The following is a 20,179-nucleotide window of genomic DNA, read 5'->3' as shown; positions in this document are numbered from 1 at the left end:
TGGGTACTCAATGTATAGAAGCATGACAGTTGTGCATAAAACCTGGTTATATTGATAAACATTCGATATGGTCTCTGTTAGGGTCCTATGTTCCATAGTAATTAGGATTTGTTAATCTTTCAAGTCAATCAAGGTCAAAAGTCAAATTTTGGTCTATACTAGAAAAATTTTCCAAGTTATAAAGCAAAGAGTATGAGTCATTGTATAGATATCATTGCTAATCCCACTCCAAAAATGAATATCATTTCATCATGGTAGGTCATCTCCATATTTCATGAGTCTTTTAATTAATCATGGTCAGTCAAACCCTATCAATCATACTTTCACCCTCTTTCCTCAGAGATTGAGTAAAAATTCTTCTACTAGGGTGTTTGTTGCGCTTTCCCTTTTCCATGGTTCATAGCTTCATTCAGGAGTCAAAGGCCTTTGTTTTAAGATTATGCCTCCTTCATCATCCTTCACTGACCATTCTCCATCATTCTCCTCATCAAAATATTTTTATTTCCTTATTTTACCAAAAACCAAAGAAATTTGTTGCGCTTTTACCCTAGGTCTGTGTTTTGACCTTTTCTCCCCCTTTTTCTCACTATTTTTGATAAATTCCACTTCTAGTATTTTCCTAACACCCATATCTATCCCCCATATTTTTCCCATATTTTTTCCTACCTCCCTTCCCTCTCATTCCCTTCCCCTAAGTTTTCGCTCTTTTGTGTTGTGCTTTACCTAGTCACCATGTTCTCGTCATATCTATTAAACCTCACACTTGTTTTCCATGAAATTGTTACAGGATATGTGTTAGAGAATTAGATATTATAGAGCAAAGGAACACATAAAATATTGTAGAAACATAAACATAGAAATAACATAAAACAAGAGAGACACAGATATACATGGTTCAACCAGTTTGGGCTACGTCCACGGAGAAACAACCAGTCCTTCTTTTTATATTATCCAGCAAACTGAAGAGATACAACCTACAACAGATCCGTTGTAATTCCCTCTTTGTTGTCAATATCCTCTCTCTTCCTCACTCAGAATATAGATATACATAGAAGCAATACAATTCCCTCATATATAGCGAGGGGTTGCCTTCTAGGGCAAAAAACCCTAAATTAAACATAACTTCTACTGTCAAATCTTCGCCTAATGAACGGCCCAGATTGACTACGAAATTACAACATTTTACAATGCAATTTTACATATATTCTTAGCTTTGGGGGTGCTGCCTGGCGGGGGGGGCTCCCAAAGGTCGCAGCTGCCCCCCCCCCAAGAACCCCCTGTAGTGAATATTTTACAGGCAACGTTACCACTCCATTACGAACTGGGGTCCAATGCGGCGATACCTTTGAATACAGAAGATAATCAGGCTCCACACCCAACAATCTCCCACTTGGAGACTTATTATAGCAACTCCACCGCTACTTCATTTGTTGGACAATGACTCCACTTTGGACCTAGTTGTTTCTCATCTTCTTCATCATTCTTGAAGACCAATTGAAACTGAGCAAATTCTTAGTTTCTCCCTGGTTACAACTTTTGTTAACATATCTACAGGATTCTAGCTAGTGTGTATCTTTTCCAGCTTCAACTTTCCATCTTCCAATGCTGACCGTATGAAATGGTACTTCAACTATATATGTTTAGTCTTGGAATGAAATGCAGAGTTCTTTGCAAGATGCATGGCACTCTGGCTGTCACTTTATAACTTTCCCAACTCCTGCTTCTTACCCAATTCATCCAGAAACCTTTGAAACCAAATCATTTCTTTACTAGCCTCTGTAGCAGCAACATACTCTGCTTATGTTGTTGAAATTGCAACAACACTTTACAGTTTTGAGACCCAGCTGACAATTGTTCCACCTATAGTAAACACATACCCTGTTGTGCTTCTCCTGTTATCTCTATCACCCGCCATATCTGCATCAACATATCCCTGTAGAGAAATGTTTGAACCACCAAAGCATAATTCTTGATTTGTGGTACCTCTCAAATACCTGAGAATCCACTTCACCGCCATCCAATGTTCTTTTCCTAGATTGTTCATGTACCTACTTACAACTCCCAGTGCATGTGCAATATTAGGCCTTGTGCAAACCATTGCATATATTAAGCTTCCAACTGCTGATGCATGTGGAACTTTAGACATATGAGCCATATCTTCCTAAGTCTTGGGACATTCCTCCCTACTTAATTTGAAATGGCTAGCCAAAGGTATACTAACTGGTTTTGCATTCTGCATATTAAACCCTTTCAACACCTTTTCTATGTACTCACTTTGAGACAATGTTAATTTGTGATTCTTCCTGTCTCTAGTTATTCTCATACAAAGGATTTTTTGTGCAGCACCCAAATCCTTCATTGCAAATGAGTTTGCCAATTTTCTTTTGAGCACATTTATTTTCTACATGTTAGAACCTGCAACAAGCATGTCATCTACATACAATAACAATATAATATAGCTTCCATCATTTTTCCTTTTGAGATAAACACAATGATCAGAGTGACATCTAGTATAACCTTGTTTAGACATAAACCTTTCAAATTTTAGATACCACTGCCTTGGAGCCTATTTTAAGCCATACAAGCTCTTCTTCAACCTGGACATTAGTTTCTCCTTCCCTTTTACCTCATATGCTTGTGGCTGCTGCATATATCTCTTCCTCCAAATCCCCATGGAGAAAGGTTGTCTTTACATCTAACTGCTCAAGATGCAAATCTTCAGCTACTACTAGACTTAAAATAGTTCTGATTGAAGTCATTTTAACAACAGGATAAAATATCTCATCAAAGTCTATACCCTTTTTCTGTGCAAACCCTTTCACCACAAGTCTAGATTTATACCTTTTTCTACCTCCATCTTCTTCCTTCAACTTGTAAACCCATTATTCTGCAATGTTGTTTTACATGCAAGAAACCTGACTAAGTCCCAAGTCTAGTTATGTGCTAAGGAGTCCATCTCTTCTTTCATGGCTTGCTCCCACTTCCTCCTGGTTTTTACCTACACTGCTTCTTCATAACATTCTGGTTCACCAGAATCAGTCAACAATACATAATATAATGACGGAGAGTATCGTTCAGGGGGTCTACTTATCCTGGTACATCTTCTAACACCACTTTCAGGTGTTTGAGGTGCTTGTTGTTGTTGTGGTTGTTGTTTTGGTTGTTGATCATTATGATTTTCAGGCACCATCACTTTTTCTGTGATCTCGTCAAGCAATTTGTATTCTTTGTTTTCTTTTTCTTGTTTCTTTTCCTGTAGCTGATCTGTTATAGACATATTTGGGAACTGCAACCCCAATCACATATGTCCATAAACCAAGGGCTTCTAAACCCCTAAAAGTGTTGTTTCAGACCCTAAAGGATCAAGATCAACTGATTACATCATTTCCCAAAAGTTATCCCTGAAAAATTGCTCAGAACTGATCAAAACTGGACCATACAAACTGCTCCATGCTGAGGGTGTGATGCATCTCACCTGCTACACACAAAGGGTGCGATGCATACTGAAAATCCCTTATGTAGGGTGCGATGAGTGAGAGAAGACAAATGGCAGAAGCATATTTCTAGGTGGAAACTCAAAGAATCTTCTAGAAACTGCTCATATGACACTTGCCTCTCTGAATTCACCCAGGGATGAGTAAGAGATCATGAAATCTCCAAGTGAAACCAAGAACTATCAGTGAAATGACACTAATAAAAATCCTAGAATATGACTCACTCTCCTGCAAACATCTATATATGGATCCTGTTATCACCCCAAGAAACTCTCCTAGGTTGTAGCTCGGAGATGCTCAGGAACATTACAAACTCAACTCAATGTTGACAATGGATGAATGGAAGGAATGATGCTTGTTCAAGCCAAATAACCACTCCTACTTTGCTCGACTCCAGAATGCGTGAACACCCCCAGACTACAAGGCTTTAGACCACCAACTACTCATAGTTTAAGGATTAGGTGAATATGGAGAATATTGACCACACCAGCAGATGCACAAGACCATGTGATGGTCGGCTACAACTAGTAAAGAGGTCTGCAAATCTATTCCCTAGTGAATAGACAGGATGACAGCTCTCCGTTACTAAGTGAAAAGAAACTGACTACTACATTCACTGATATCTACAGGATTATAACACAGAGGTGTGATGACAACCCCTTTAATTCTAAACATCAATAGTTCAGGAAGTATGAATATCAAGCACAGCCTAGAACATACAAGAGACGGAAAGTGAGCAATCAACAGAAAAAGAAGATTGTATTAGCTGAAAATGAAGACGAGACGCTGCAAGTATCAAAGTAGTTACAATCTCCAGAAGTTGAACCTTACATCAAAACAACAACCATCAACCCTCATTACATCTGTTTTTTGGGTATATATAGAGTTTTCATTACAAAAAATGTTCTGTTGTTCTATGCGTGGAGGGGTCATAATGGACCACCAACCGCTTTAACTTTCTTATGGAGTCTCTGGTGCAATATTCCTACTTTAGTGAACAAAATCGATCTTCTTGGATGCTCTGTTGTACTTCTCGAGCAGGTGAAGTGTCTTAGAGGATAAAATTCCATAACTGTTAAATGCATTCACCTGCTCAGACTCTGTCCTTTTCCTCCTTGGTCATACGGTTTCTTGAATGCAGTTGTTGAAGATGAAATGTGCCAGGTACTGGTAGGTGATCGCCTTCATCCTTCGGGTGCATGGCATGATCGAGGTGAGTGGATTGCATGGTGGATGTACGAGCAGGGCGGAGGAGGGAGATCGACCGTTGGATCACGCGGATGGATGGCGGAGATCGCTCGGTGGAGACTATCGGGAAGGCGAGGTGGGAAACGATCATGAGCCATTGGATCTCAGGTGTACAGATCCAACGGTCATCGGGCAAAGGAGACGCGCGGGGGTTAACGGCCGGGGAAAGTGGTTTGAGCGGTAAGTGGTATCCCTCACACCGCCTTTGGGGGTCCAGCGGTAATCGTACAATGGTGAGCGATCCCACTAGGGCGACGCGTGGCAGACAGGACATGTCGGAAACCACTTTGATCGCGAGTTAACGCGTGGTTGGCTTGTGGGCGCGGGAAGAGCAGACGTTGTCCGATCGCGGCGGGGATGATCGGACAGCGGGGATTTGATCGCATGGGTTTTTGTTTAATGTGACAGGGAAACGGCGGATTATGGGTTTTGCGAAAGTGCGTGGTTATATGGGTTTTGGGGTTTTTAATGCCCGGGGCTTAAGGAAAAGAATTTTATGTAATTTTTAACAAAGCATGTGTAAAGGAGGTGAAAGGGAAATGGGCAAGGGATTTGAGAAAGGCGAGGATAATCAGTGCAGGCCTTCTTTGAGTAGAACCAAGATCCGAGCTTATTTCTACTCTTTAAACATCAGCAACCTGTAGCAGAGCTAACACTAGCTCCTTCTAGGGATGAGATCCTCCCTGTGAGGTCTCAAGAACTTGCAGATCAATGTCTTTATTGTGAAAACAAATAACAAAAATTTCCTAGTGTTCCATTGGGCATGGAGTCTAACTGATCTTACACTAAAAACTAACAAAACAACATATTTACAACTTTAAGGCCAAGAGCCCTCAAATCACATAAATTTTCAGAAAACGCCCATTAACTAGGCCATCAAAAACTGCTTCTCTTCCCATACTTTTTAGCATGAAGGTATTGTTCCCTTGGATTTGAGAAATGATAAAAGGCCCTGTCCAAAAAGCATCAAACTTCCCATGGTTGCCTTTCTTCTCTTTCAGTGCATCCCACTTCAAAACCAAATCTCCAAACTGGAAATTATCTGCTTTTGTCCTTCTATCAAAAGCTTCCTTGATCTTCTTTTGGTGTGCTACAGACTTTTCAACCAGTTGTTCTCTGATCTAATGTACCTCTGCTAAATCAGTGATTCTTTTTTCCATATCTTCTTCCTCATTCTGTGCTTCCTGTAGGAACTTTGCCACAGGGAGGGTTAGCTGAATTGGAAACACAGCCTCAACGCCATATACCAACTTGAACGGAGAATTCCCTGTGGATTTCTTGGTGGTTACTCTGTCAGCCCATAGTGCATATTTGAGCTTAGAATCCCAGTTCTTTTTGTTGTCTTCCAACAGATTTTTAATTATCCTTATCAGGCTTTTGTTTGAAGATTCAGCTAGACCATTGCCTTGAGGATAATATGAGGTGGAATGAACCAATTTAATGCCCATTGAATCACACATATCCACCAATTCCTTTGCCCTAAAGGTTGTTGCATTGTCTGCAACTAATTTATGTGGACAACCAAATCTGGTGAAGATATGTTCTATCAAAAACTTCGTGACCACATTATGATCAGCCTTCCTGGTTGGGATTGCTTCAATCCACTTGGTGAAATAATCAGTGGCTACTAAGATCCATCTTTGTTGGCCATTAGAATGTGGATTGATCTCTCCAATGAAATCCAAACCCCACTACTGAAAAGGTCCATTAGCATGTATTGGTTTTAAGGGCAGGGACTTCAATTGTTGTTTTCCTTCAAATCTTTGGCACCTGTCACATGATTTAACAAATGAAAAGACATTAGAAAACAAGGTGGGGCAATAGTACCCAACTCTGAGACTTTTGTGGGTTGTAGTTTTCCAATAATGATGCCCTCCACATATGCTGGAGTGAAATTGCCACATGAATTCAATGGATTGTTCTTTGTCCAGACACCTTAAAAGCATTCCAAAGGAATCCCTCCAATAGAGCAGATTTTCATGAATGCAATATTTTTCTGCCCTGAGCTTAACAGTTCTGGCTTGGCTTGAACTAAGGCCTAGGGGGATTTCTAGCTTCAGCAAAAATTTAGCGATTGCAGAGTACCAATCACAAGAAGCTAGATTTTCTGCCAATGACTGTCCTTTCCCTGGTTCAGTTGTTTCTTCTTCTTCTGTTTGACTATTCTCTGAAATTGTGCTCATGAGATCTATGTCCAATGTTCTGCAATTTTCTTCAGCAAATAATTTGGCAATGCCCTGACCTCTAACAAGCTTGGTTGGCTTCAATTCTATATTAAATTCAATTAACTTCGCAATCCATTTAGCCCTTCTCCCATCAGCATTAGGCTGTGTTAAGACATCTTTTATTGAAGCAGAGGGTACATATGCAATTATCTTGGAATGCAGAATATAAACTCTAAAAGCTTTCAAAGACTTGATAAGAGCATATGCATGTTTTTCAATGATATCATACCTCAGCTCAGAATCCCTTAATATTTTGCTAAAAAATGCCACTGGATGCTCTGAGCCTTCTTCATCTGCTTGCAATAAAACTGCTACAAGGGTGTCTTCAGAGGCAAAAGAAAATATGTGGAACTCCTTGTTGTAATCTGGACTTATTAAAGTGGGAGCCTCCATAATAGCCTTCTTAATGGACTCAAAGGATCTTCTTGCTGCATCAGTCCATTTTATCTTTGACCCTTTTCTCAACATGGAGGTAATATGCTTCACAAGTTCTGCAAAATTTGGGATAAACCTCCTTACAAAATTTATCTTGCCCAAAAAGGACTGAATATTTTTCTTTGATCTCGAGACAGACAAGGTCTATATTGCTCTTACTCTTTCTGGGTCAATTCTGACACCTGTAGTAGAAACAACATGTCCTAACAGCTTACCCTCCTCTAAAGCAAACTGTGACTTTTTAGGATTGACTAAAATTCCAAACCTTCTACACTTCAGGAACACCCTTTTCAAATGCTGCAAATGGTCATGATGGCTATTGGAGTATATTGTTATATCATTGAGGTAAAGAAGGACAAACTTATCCTTCTCCCCCACAAATGTTATATCCATAGCTCTCTGAAAGGTGGCTCCAGCATTCATCAATCCAAAAGGCATATTAGAATACATAAAAGTTCCCCAGGGAGTGGTAAATGCAGTCTTCTCTTGGTAATCTGGATGTATAGCAACCTGGTTATAGCTTGAAAATCCATACAGGAAAGATATTACTTTGGCCCCTGAGACCTTCTACAGCAAATGCTCCATCTTGGGTAGAGGGTAATTGTATTTCTTGAAGCATTTGTCCAAGTTTCTGAAATCAACACAGAGTCTGATTTTTCCACTTTTCTTCCTCACTACCACTAAGTTGGCTACACATTTTGAGTATCTGAGAGGGACTATGATTTTGGCAGCCAATAATTTCTTGATTTCTTTTTCAATCAGAGGAAGGAGAAAAGGGTTTATTGGTCTCAGTTTATGCTTAAAAGGGATGGTGTCTTTCTCTAAAGGAATTTTATGCTGGATGATATTTTTGTCATATGTTTCTAGGTCACTATATTCCCAGGCAAAGACATCAGCAAATTACTTCATTAAGTTGCAGTACTCAGAACTTTGGTCAGCAGAGAGATGAGTGGACAGATTTATGTATCTTGGCTGACCTAGACTCTCTATATTATGCTTACAGACTGCAAATTGATCTTCTTTTTGGGTAGCCTTATAAGGCACATCATTCTGGTCAAACAATCTCTCTAGTGGAATTATACCCTTAGATATATGATTGTTGGGTAGTTGAATAATGCTATCTTTGCCAATTTTGTTTCTAAATTGGGATTGGGGACTTTCTTCCAAGGCTTCATTCTCTTGGTCAATTTGCATTTCGGAAAATTCATCAATGACTTGCAGAAACCTATTCACTTCATCATCATCCTCAAAAATTTTCCAATGTTGGACTTTATCAAGCAAGGACAGTCTGTATTTCATCTAGACTTCATAAACTAGTTTGGGAGGCATGGGAGGGATGAACATGCTAGCAGACACAGCAAGGGAATCAGCAAGCTAATTTTTGGCTCTAGGGATATATGAGATACAAAAATATTAAAAGAGTCTTTAAGTCTCCATACCTCGTCTCTGTATGCTTTCAGCCTTGGGTGCTTTGCTTGGAATGTTCTGTTTACTTGCTGAATGATAAGATCAACATCTCCAAATACTTTTATGTTGCTGGTTCCACTGTCCTTAGCTGCATTGAGACCCAATATCAGAGCCTCATACTCTGCTATATTGTTGGTGACTTGAAAAGCCAGCTTAAAAGATAGATGTGTGCTTTCTTGTTTCGGAGATATCAGCACCACCCCTGCTCCTGCGATCTCCTGGGAACATGCTCCATCAAAGAACATCTCCCAAACCGAACCTCCTTGCCCTCCCTCGACCTGATTGACTGGTTTCTTGATTTGCATTGAGGCCTTATGGGATTCTTCAATTTGGAGAATACATGCTCCAAATTCTATGTCCACATCATAAATGGGATGATTAGAAGGATTCTTCTCATCACTGATGATGTAGGCCAGTTGTGCTTCTCTGTACAATGTCCTGCTTTCTCCTCCAAAAACTGGGACAGTGGCATAAGATAAATCGTTCCGCAGTGTCCCACCTAGTCTCTTAATCCATCCTCTAGACAACAGCATGCCAAACTTGGGAGGGACATCTGCTACCACAATATCCATGATCATGCTCTTCATGGGAAACTGAGTCAGGGTAATGGCCATGTCTTTAATCATCCCCAGACATTTCGCCTTTCTTGAATCAAATGAGAATAAGTCATCATATGGTCTGGTGATGTCAAGGCCTAACTCTTCCATGACAGCTTTTGGCATCAGATTGTGGCTAGCCCCTATGTCTAGCAGGAAATTGTGGAGGATTTTGTCATGAATGGTCAAGGAGACATAAAATGATGGAGAATTATTATCGACAGGTTCGATCATAGGGCTAAGCACAACTGTAGGCTTGTCATCTTGCAAATTTACATAGTCAGTGGGGGTTTGTGCGGCTCTCAACTCAAGTGCCTCAAGAATAGGCTTTCTAAAAACTTCACTCTTTACCAGTTCTATCAGAGGCATAGATATTTTTAACTTCTGGACTTCTAATTTAAAAATGAAAGGGGAAGGTGACTTATCAGGACCTCTTACCTCTTGAGTTGGTGCTTTAAGGATGACTGGATCAACTGCTGGTATTTTTTGTTTGATATTCTGTGACTTTGTCTGGACAGCAGCTTTTTGTGAGGGACTCTCCTTGACATTGTTTGCTTTTGACCTCAGATTATATCTTTGTTGTTCACCAGTTTGCAGAACAACCTCTATGTCCCACTCTTGATTGTTTTGGCCCTGCAGTAATGATTCTTCATATGCAGCCAATGTCAAAAAGGTAGCACTACCTTTATCTTCCATGCAATGAATTTCATCCTCTTCTTCGAACTGCTCCTCCTCCATGACTACATTTTGGAAAGGGGCCTTAACTCTCTGTTCTTCATTTGCTTCTTTACCCCTTTGAAGGACTTGTAATTGTTCATTTGATCTTCTGAATGGATTTTGATTTCTTGGAGCAAATGTGTTTTGAAACCTTGTTTTCCCAGAACTTTGCTCAAATTTCAACTTAGATATCTCAGCGGCTAATGACTCTATCATTTTAGTCATTTTATCTAATTTGGGTTCTGAAGATGAAGCAGAGGAAGAAGAAGCCTCACCTCTCTGCCTTCTTCTATCAGCATGTGTTTTAAGCTTTTCTGCAGCCATGATATTTGATTCCACCTCCAGTGCTGGATCCTGCATATCAGCTAGAGTGGCACATCTTCTTTCTCTCAAAAGCAGGCATAAATCTATGTCAAAAGAATTAGCATAAGTGAGTTTGGTAGAGGTTGGGGTAGGCTTTACTTCAGCTGGTATCTTACTATACATTCAGTTAAATCTTTTATTAAAATCAGGCAATGATTTCCCATTCTCTCTCTTTATGTTTCCAAACTCTGTATGGTAGTAGAGTAGGTCTTTTTTATCTCCCCATTGCTTCAGGAATGCATCATCCAACGCTTCAATATCTGCTATGGACCTATGGGGAAATTCTCTAAACCATTTTCTAGCATCTCCATCAAGGCTCTAAACAAACACTCTCATCCACACATCATCCTCACTGATATCTAAGTTATCAGCATAACTATAAAAAGATTCAAGGTGTTCTTAAAATGTTACTCCCTCTGTACTAGTGAACTTGGGCATATATTTCTAATATTCTCCTACAAGCATGGCATTCAAAGGAACAGGCAAGACTAGGGGTCCATGCCTAGCAGCTATAATTCTTTCCATCTTCATGGGAACTTGCTGACCTGCCATGACTGGGCTAGGTGGAAGGATACTGGCAAATTGAATAGGAGGAAGTAATGAAATAGATGACAAAAATGAAGAAAATTGATGGACTATATGGGAGGATTTCTTTGGACTAAGATCCAAAGGGGAACTGATTGAACAAGGAGCTGTATGAATCTCTAAAGGTATTTCTTTACTAGCAGTGCTAGGCTCTAAATTTTCAAACTGTATATCCTCAAATATAACCTTCTCCTTCAAAGATACATAAGATTTATTGGGCTTACCTGATCCTGATGCTCCTTTCTGTGAAGTTTTCTTTTGTTTATCAATCTTCTCAGGGTCAGGCACTGGGTCAGATGGTAGTTTCTGAGGATTTCTCTGGGTATGCCTCACAAACTGAGCCAGAACTGAAACGTGGAGTCGCCACCAAGTAGGTTCTCTAGTAGAGTCGCCAAATAGATGATTACAACCAGAAATGTGTCCAAACTTTGTCTATCATCAAATCTGGAACTGTGTCATTCTCCCAGGGAAGCTGAGCTTCAATCTCCTCTCCCCGGCAACGGCGCCAATCAATGTTATCACCCTAAGAAACTCTCCTAGGTTGTAGCTCGAAGATGCTCGAGAACATTACAAACTCAACTCAATGTTGGAAATGGATGAATGGAAGGAATGATGCTTGTTCAAGCCAGATAACCACTCCTACTTTGCTCGACTCAAGACATGTGTGAACACCCCCAGACTACAAGGCTTTAGACCACCAACTACTCACAGTTTAAGGATTAGGTGAATATGGAGAATACTGACCACACCAGCAGATGCATAAGACCATGTGATGGCCGACTGCAACCAGTAAAGAGGTTTGCAAATCTATTCCCTAGTGAACAGACAGGATGACAGCTCTCTGTTACTAAGTGAAAAGAAACCTGACTACTACATTCACTGATATCTACAGGATTATAACACAGAGGTGGGATGACAGCCCCTCTAATGTTAAACATCAAGATTTCAGGAAGTATGCATATCAAGCACAGCCTAGAACAAACAAGAGACGGAAAGTGAGAAATCAACAACAAAAGAAGCTTGTATTAGCTGAAAATGAAGATGAGACGTTGCAAGTATCAAAGCAGCTACAGTCTCCAGAAGTTGAACCTTACATCAAAACAACAACCATCAACCCTCATTACATCTATTTTTTGGGTATATATATAGTTTTCATTACAAAAAATGTTCTGTTGTTCTATGCGTGGAGGGGTCATAATGGACCACCAACCACTTTAACTGTCTGATGGAGTCTCTGGTGCAATCTGCCTGTTGTAGTGAACAAAATCGATCTTCTTGGATGCTCTATTGTACTTCTCGAGTAGGTGAAGTGTCGTAGAGGATAAAATTCCATAATTGTTAAATGTGTTCACCTGCTTGGACTCTGTGCTTTTCCTCCTCAGTCATACAGTTTCTTGAATGAAGTTATTGAAGATGAAATGTGCCGGGTACTGGTAGGTGATCGCCTTCGTCCTTCGGGTGCGTGGCATGATCAAGGTGAGTGGACTGCATGGTGGATGTACGAGCAGGGTGGAGGAGGGACATCGACCATTGGATTACACAGATGGATGGCAGAGATCGCTCGGTGGGGACTATCGGGAAGGCGAGGTGGGAGACGATCGTGAGCCATTGGATCTCGGGCGGACAGTTCCAACGGTCATCGGGCAGAGGAGACGCGTGGGGGTTAACGGCCGGGGAAAGTGGTTTGAGCGGTAAGTGGTATCGCTCGCACCGCCTTTGGGGGTCAAGCGGTAATGGTACAACGGTGAGCGATCCCACTCAGAGGGCGACGCAAGGCAGATAGGACATTTCAGAAACTGCTTTAATCGCGAGTTAACGCGCAGTTGGATTGTGGGCGCGAGAAGAGCGGACGCCATCCGATCACAGCAGGGATGATTGGACAGTGGGGATTTGATCACACATGTTTTTTTTTATGTGATATGGAAACGGCGAATTATGGGTTTTGCGAAAGTGCGCGGTTATATGGGTTTCAGGGTTTTTAATGCCCGGGGCTTAAGTAAAAGAATTTTATGTAATTTTTAACAAAGCATGTGTAAAGGAGGTGAAAGGGAAATGGGCGAGGGATTTGAGAAAGGCGAGGATAACTGGTGCAAGCCTTCTTTGAGTAGAACCAAGGTCCGAGCTTATTTCTACTCTTTGAACATCAGCAACCTGTAGCAAAGCTAACAAATCCCTCATTCTAGAGATCCAGAGGCTGGAATTTTGTAATTTGCAAGGAATTTTTGTTGGTTTCTCTTTGAGACATTGTATTGTTGGGTGATCTTGCTTTGTATGAGGTGAAGAGGTCTTTCATGCTGGGAGGATGATGTTGGATCAGACAGCTTGGTTGTAATCCTCTGTTCTACTACTTCTATCAATAAAGCTATTTGATTTTTCCTCCATATACTTGTGTATCTCTGAACCTTGTATTTGTATATGCATTTGTATGGTTAATGTACATCTGATCCTATATTGTTTATGGTTATAGATCTCTATGCTTTGATGGTATTTTGCTGCTTTGACTCTACAGGTGTTCTTTGAAGCGGGACAAGTGAGAAAAAAGTGGTGAAAGCTCTATCAAAGGAGAGGGGAAAGAAGCAAGGAGACTAGTGAAAGACTAAGGTTGGTACTCTCTGCTTCTCTCTCATCTATCTCCCATAAAGGAAAACACAAGTAACTTTGGTTTGTTTGTTTCTAAGATAGCTACCCGTCTTAGTGGGACTAGTAGCTCTGAATGGACACTAGTTTTCCTAATAACAAAATGTTGACTCCACTGGGGAGCGAATAGTTTGTTTGTTTTGTTACTATTGTTTGCTTTATAAACCATAGACGGAGCCTGAAGTTAATCCAGCTAGCCTTTGAACTGCTTTTGCTATGAAACTGCAAAGTATATCAACACTGCTTCAGTCAATCTCCGGGTAGTTTATGAACTGAACATCTGACTTGCAAACATCCTAAGTGCCCTGGTGGTAGCTCAAATAACCTCATTAGATCAGCCCTTATACTTTTTGTTTACTGTCTATCATTAGCTCGGCCTAAATCCCTGAACTTAGCTGCAAACTGTGAGTGAAAACCAAGCTCAGTCTCGTCCCTGGACCATTACACTGTCTCTCATTGGAAATCTGGATGCATCACACCTCCTGTGTGTTGTAGGTGAGATGCATCCCTATTTCCCTGTGCTACAGGTGTGATTATTGAGTGAGACTATTTCGACCTCCAGATTTTGGTTTTTTCTTCATTGTCTTCAGCTTTATTCAGTAGTTTTGTTGTCTATGATCAGTATATCACTGTTGAAACCCTCTTCCTTTACATTATTCAGCCTCCATTGACAAAAAATTGTGAATGTTTTTTAATGTATTATTCATCATTTACAATTCTCCTTTGTAAACAGTAACTTAATTGAACTGTCGTCTTTTGATTTGAAAGGGTCGCAACTGTTGTTTTCAGTCAAGAAAAAGAGTGTCGTAAAGCAGTCCTCTTTTAGATAGTCGATTACACTTTTGCCATTGTATTTGATTTGAATTATTAGTATTTCAAGTGTCGAAAGTAGTTTTAAATTCAAAATTGCAAAGTGTCGTCTTAGTCTTCCTTTCGTTTTTTTAAGAGAAAATTGTTAGTATTGTTGCATTGAAAGAAGATAGTTTAGATCTGTACTTAGTTTTATTTTTGTCATTCTCACATTAAGGAAACTGAAAAACAAATACATGCATGTGCATTTTCATTTAGACTGCATGCAGAAATTGATTTAGGAAAAATGCATCTAGTGTGTGCTCTCTGGTCTATGTTGAAAGAATTTTACTTCTCTTTCCTTAGTAGCTAGGATTTTCATTGCTAAAAGAAAGTAAACGATTCTTTATCATCTTAGATTGCATGTTTAGGAATTGTATATCTACATCACATGGTGAACCTTAAAGGCAAACTTCTTAAGAAAGATCAACTGTAAAATAAGCCTCAATGAACATAAAAACGCTTTGGAACCTAACGCACAACATTTAGAAGTCTAGGCTAGAGACGTATTCCAGTGTCATAAAGCCTGGTAACTATTGTTTTCATCATAGGTTGGGTGATTCCTCCTCTTTGATACGACAAGTGCCAGTACGGACTTGTGCTCCCACGTACCGTCGAGTATATATTAGGAAACCACAATAGGCTACATCCATTATCCTTAGGAAGTCATGTCTACCACCCTATGGATTGCAATGCACTGGACACATCATTCGGGAAGATTGACTGCCATACCATAAAAAGTATTCTACAGTTTTGCAATTGGTTTGGTAATCCCTCTGTCTAGATTTCCAGACAGTCACTTCCATTCATTTTCAGACTCCTTAAAAGAAAAGGTCCATCTGAGCGCTTGTCACTTCAGGCTCATTAAAAATCGAAGGCAACTAGAGTCATCTTTAGCTTTTTCTCGACTCTTAAAAATTGAAAAATAAAGTTGTGTCAAAGCGTCATAAAATTTATTTTAGTCAGAATAACATCATTTTTCCCTCATTGGTCTTAGGTTGAGAAAATGGAGTCTACCAATCAAGGATTTCCCCTTGGGGGAAATCCTAGTCCTTTCTCCTCTTGGGGAGATGTTGGTGCTCCACAGATGGCTACATTGTCCCTCCCAGGAATCACAATTGGCCTGCCAGTATGGCTTTTCTCGACCTTTGTCGTTCAAAACACCATAAATCCTCAGCAATCAAATCAGCAACCAAATGATACTAAATTCGCTCCCCCATCTTCTACTTCGTTTGTTTCTTCCTCTCCTTCTTCCTCTTCGCTTAGTGAAAACATTAAAAACCAAGTAATTGAGAAGAAGAAGAAAGGGAAGGAGAAGAAGAAGAAGAAGCCAACAGCAAAAGGGGGCAACCATGCATTGTCTGGCGAAAATCCACACACTTCACCTTCCAAACCTAAATCTCCATGTGTCATTTGCAAGGGAGACCACTATCATCGAGATTGTCCCTACATCCACGGATCCTGAGGGACTGGTCTCCCCGCTTGCATAATCCGGTGTCTTCAACCTCTGACGATCATGTTGAGAGCACACCATCAACTAGTGTAAACGAAGTCAATGGAAAGAAAGGAAGATCTAAATTTCCTTGTAGACTATGTGAAGGTGATCATGCCCTCCACCATTGTCCTTTCCTGGATGAATCTAAAAGAGTCTTGGATAATTGTCTTGCTTCACCGCAGTGACTTCCTCCTGGATATAAGAAACTCCTGCCAAGCCCATCGCTAGTTGAAAATATGACTGACACACCTTTGTTGTCAGTCGAAGCACCTATCATCAAAGATAAACCCTCTGAGTCTACACCAGACCAAAGTCAACAGGTCGAGACGGCAGTCGACCCAATCTTGTCTTCAAAAGGTCCACCTTCAGATGATACAATCACCAAAGAGAATGAGAACGACACCATTCAAATTCTTTTTGTTAACACAAAATCTGATGAACATGGGGGCAATCTACCAGTTCCTTTACCGTAGGAAGGAAGTTCGTCAGAGGGTCATTCGGCCGTTTATTCGGTCCCTCCTCCAAGCAATCTAGTCATTTCCTTCGATTGGAATTTGCTAGGGAGACCCCGCCTACCATCTAATGTACCATTCCAAATCATGGTGCAAGATTACCGAATGATCATGGTTGGTACTATCATAGATGAAGGGGCTTCTGTGAGTATCCTTTCCTCAACAGCTTGGAAGGTGCTTGGTTCGCCATCGCTTCTGCCTGAGATTCGAAACCTGTCAGGCTTCAACGAAGGAACCAGTCGACCTTTAGGGATCCTTCCAAACTTGCCTATAACTTTGAGAAGGAAAACCATCCATCTAAACATGATGGTAGTCCAAGGGCCTCTAGATTACAATCTATTCCTTGGACGTGACTACATTTATAGCATGGGAGCTATTGTTTCCTCACTCTTTCAAGTGATGTATTTTCCATATGAAGGCAGAATAGTCCAACTAGTTGATCAGCTTTCATTCCCTGGTTCAAACACATCTACTAGTCAAATTCCATTCCTAAATGGTCTTTTTCCACAAGGAATGTCTCATCAACCTCCAGTCCATCCACCTAATGACCACGAGTGATTCAGTGAATGTGACTAAACCCAGGGGGCATGCGCCCTGGTTTTCTTCGGTAGGAAAACCCCATATATAAGGTATGTTTCCACGTAGGATATATGACTATTCTGACACCCCTATCCATTTAGGAAAATGGGATTAGACTAGAAACGGATTCCCCCGTCAAAGATTATGTGATTGGAAATTCCCACCATTCACCTTTGTCCATTTCCGACAGAGCCAAGGAAGTGTTTTAACTACAAATGCGGACAAAAAAATCTTGCTAATGCAAGAACTTCCATATGGTAACCTGGAAACTTTACTTCTCATTATACCTGGGGGCATGCAAACCTTTTTGCATGCAAGTGAAAAATGACCTTTTATTTTCTTATTTTGTAGGCTTATTTTCTTAGTTTGTAGGCTCTCAACCCTTTAACCTCGTAGGTTGGTCGTTTCTAGCTTGCATACAAAAGGCTCTGGAGCAAAGTTTCGCATGGGGCAAGCTCCCTAAAAAATGAACCTACCAATGAGAGACATCCTTATTATACGATTGGCACGAGCAGGTTTACACGAAGTTCAAGCTTGTTAAAAAATAAACCTAGCAATGAGCACATGTTTCCCCAGAGTTCAAGCTCATTAAAAAATGAACCCACCTTCGGTAAATAATCTTTGCGATCGCATAGCTATCAGCTTTTGAACCTTGGTCGTGTTCTTACCATCACCTCCACTTTTTTTAGCCGATCATATGCCTCCATTTGATTGTTTACCCTTTTGAGGAACAGCTGCGACGAGTGATCCTATTAGCCACCTTCTTTACACTGTCGTGATTGAAAAAGTTCCAAACCTTACCTGGAACCAATTGCTATCCAAAAACATCACTTTTCCTTCAAAAACAAGTCTCCTTTAAGCTCTTTTTAGATTCGTAAAGTATGAAAATATTGTCGAGAAATTGGCCTCTCCAGCTTGTTAAAGTGATTGGAAGTGCCATCCCTCCTCTATATTTTAATATTTTTGGACCTGGGGGATCATTACAGAAAAAGATCGAGCGTTTGTCTTGTTCGGCTCGTTAAAACTATCAAAAATCCATCCCTTTCATATTATTTTATACTTTTTCGGACTTAAGGGATTATATTACGAAAAAGGACTGCTGGAGTTTCCTTTCCGTCTCTTTTCAGACTCTATAAAATTGAAAAGGATTGAGTTATCTTTGTCGTTAAACTCATTAAAACAATAGCGACAAACTTGTCCATGCAGACAAGAGCGAGTTTCACTATTACTAGGCTCATTAAACATAGCAACAGGTTTTCCCGAAGGGCAAATTATAGAACAAGCATATGTTATCCTCCTCAAGCTTGACAAAAATAAAGAGGTAGTGGTCAGCAATGATTGGGGAAAAAGGGAAGAAAACTTGAATAACTTCATTGGTAACAAGTCGCTCTTGAACATGACACTTTCACTCCATCACCATGATTGATTCAGGTTGGGTTATTACATTCACCGGTCATATCACCATTGGTCCTCCGCACCATCCATTTTGGGGTTAACGCTACCAATCCATTCTAGTGTCACCGATATGTTCAAGAGAAGTCGCTTAGAGAATTCACCAACCCAGCTAACGCCTCATCCGCTACAATACCATAACATTCCATTCTTTCATGACCGCCACCCTGAACCTTGTATCATCAGATCATTTTCACCTCCACAAAATCATTTGCTCTATTCCGTGTCGTAGATGTGGGATTCATCAAGGACCTCCTACGATGGGTCACTTCTTGTCGACATCAGCTCATTATCAAGAATTTGACTTAGGAACAACCCTTTCAGTACTTTGAAGCTTGCATGCCTCAACGGCAAGTTTGTCACTTCCGGCGACAGGTTTACATCAATGGCCTTCGACCGAAAGATTTTGCATGGTGTTCGACATCGACTCATGTATTCACACCACGTGAATTGTACTGTAGTACCTTGAGGGTCATCATCATTATCGGTGATTCCTCTCGCACCTGTTAACAGCTTACATCAATGGCTGGTAATCAGGTGATGTCTTTCCATGTTTGACATCAGAACATCTTTTCACATGGATCGACTTGTACTTCGGGCGAAGATTGAACGAGTTTGAAGACCCTGGATCTAGTTTCATCCATCTGGGCTGTGATATATTTAGAAAAATAAAGACATCAAATGTACATCATAGTTGCGTAGATAATCATCCAAGCTAAGGGATGATGACTCTACCAGAATCATCAGTCTGCCTCACAGACGATTATCTGTCTTATGTACATGAAAATGAATTTATAAAGTTGAGCATGGGAATGCCCGCCTCAGCTAGATCATGAAAATATTATGAAGATAATGTATTGTATTGTATCTTATTATAGGTCACCTTCCAATTCAAAAAACCTCGGATCCTCATAATAAAGAATTTCACCCGACATCAGAAGATTTATGACCTCATGCTTCAGGGGGCAACTGTTATAGACATATTTGGGCACTACAACCCCAATCACATATGTCCAGAAACCAAGGGCTTCTAAACCCCTAAAAGTGTTGTTCCATACCCTAAAGGATCAAGGTCAACTGATTACATCATTTCCCAGAAGTTCTCCCTGAAAAACTACTCAGAACTGGTCAAAACTAGACCATACAGACTACTCCATGTTGAGGGTGCGATGCATCTCACCTGCTACACACAAAGGGTGCAATTCATACTGAAAATCCCTTCTATAGGGTGCGATGAGCGAGAGCAGACAAATGGCAGAAGCAGTTTTCTAGGTGGAAACTCAAAGAATCTTCTAGAAAATGCTCATATGACACTTGCCTCTCTGAATTCGCCCAGGGATGAGTAAGAGATCATGAAATCTCCAAGTGGAACCAAGAACTATCAGTGAAATGACACTAATCAAAATCCCAGAAGCTGACTCAATCTCCTACAAACATCTATATATGGATCCCTCATCCTAGAGATCCAGAGGCTGGAATTTTGTCATTTGCAAGGAAGTGTTGTTGGTTTCTCTTTAAGACATTG

The sequence above is a fragment of the Pinus tabuliformis genome, chromosome 5_2 (genome assembly GCF_031772625.1).
Source record: "Pinus tabuliformis cultivar Carrire ecotype Pingquan chromosome 5_2, CPIR1, whole genome shotgun sequence".
Lineage (NCBI taxonomy): Eukaryota > Viridiplantae > Streptophyta > Pinopsida > Pinales > Pinaceae > Pinus > Pinus tabuliformis.
This window is presented reverse-complemented; position numbering follows the sequence as displayed.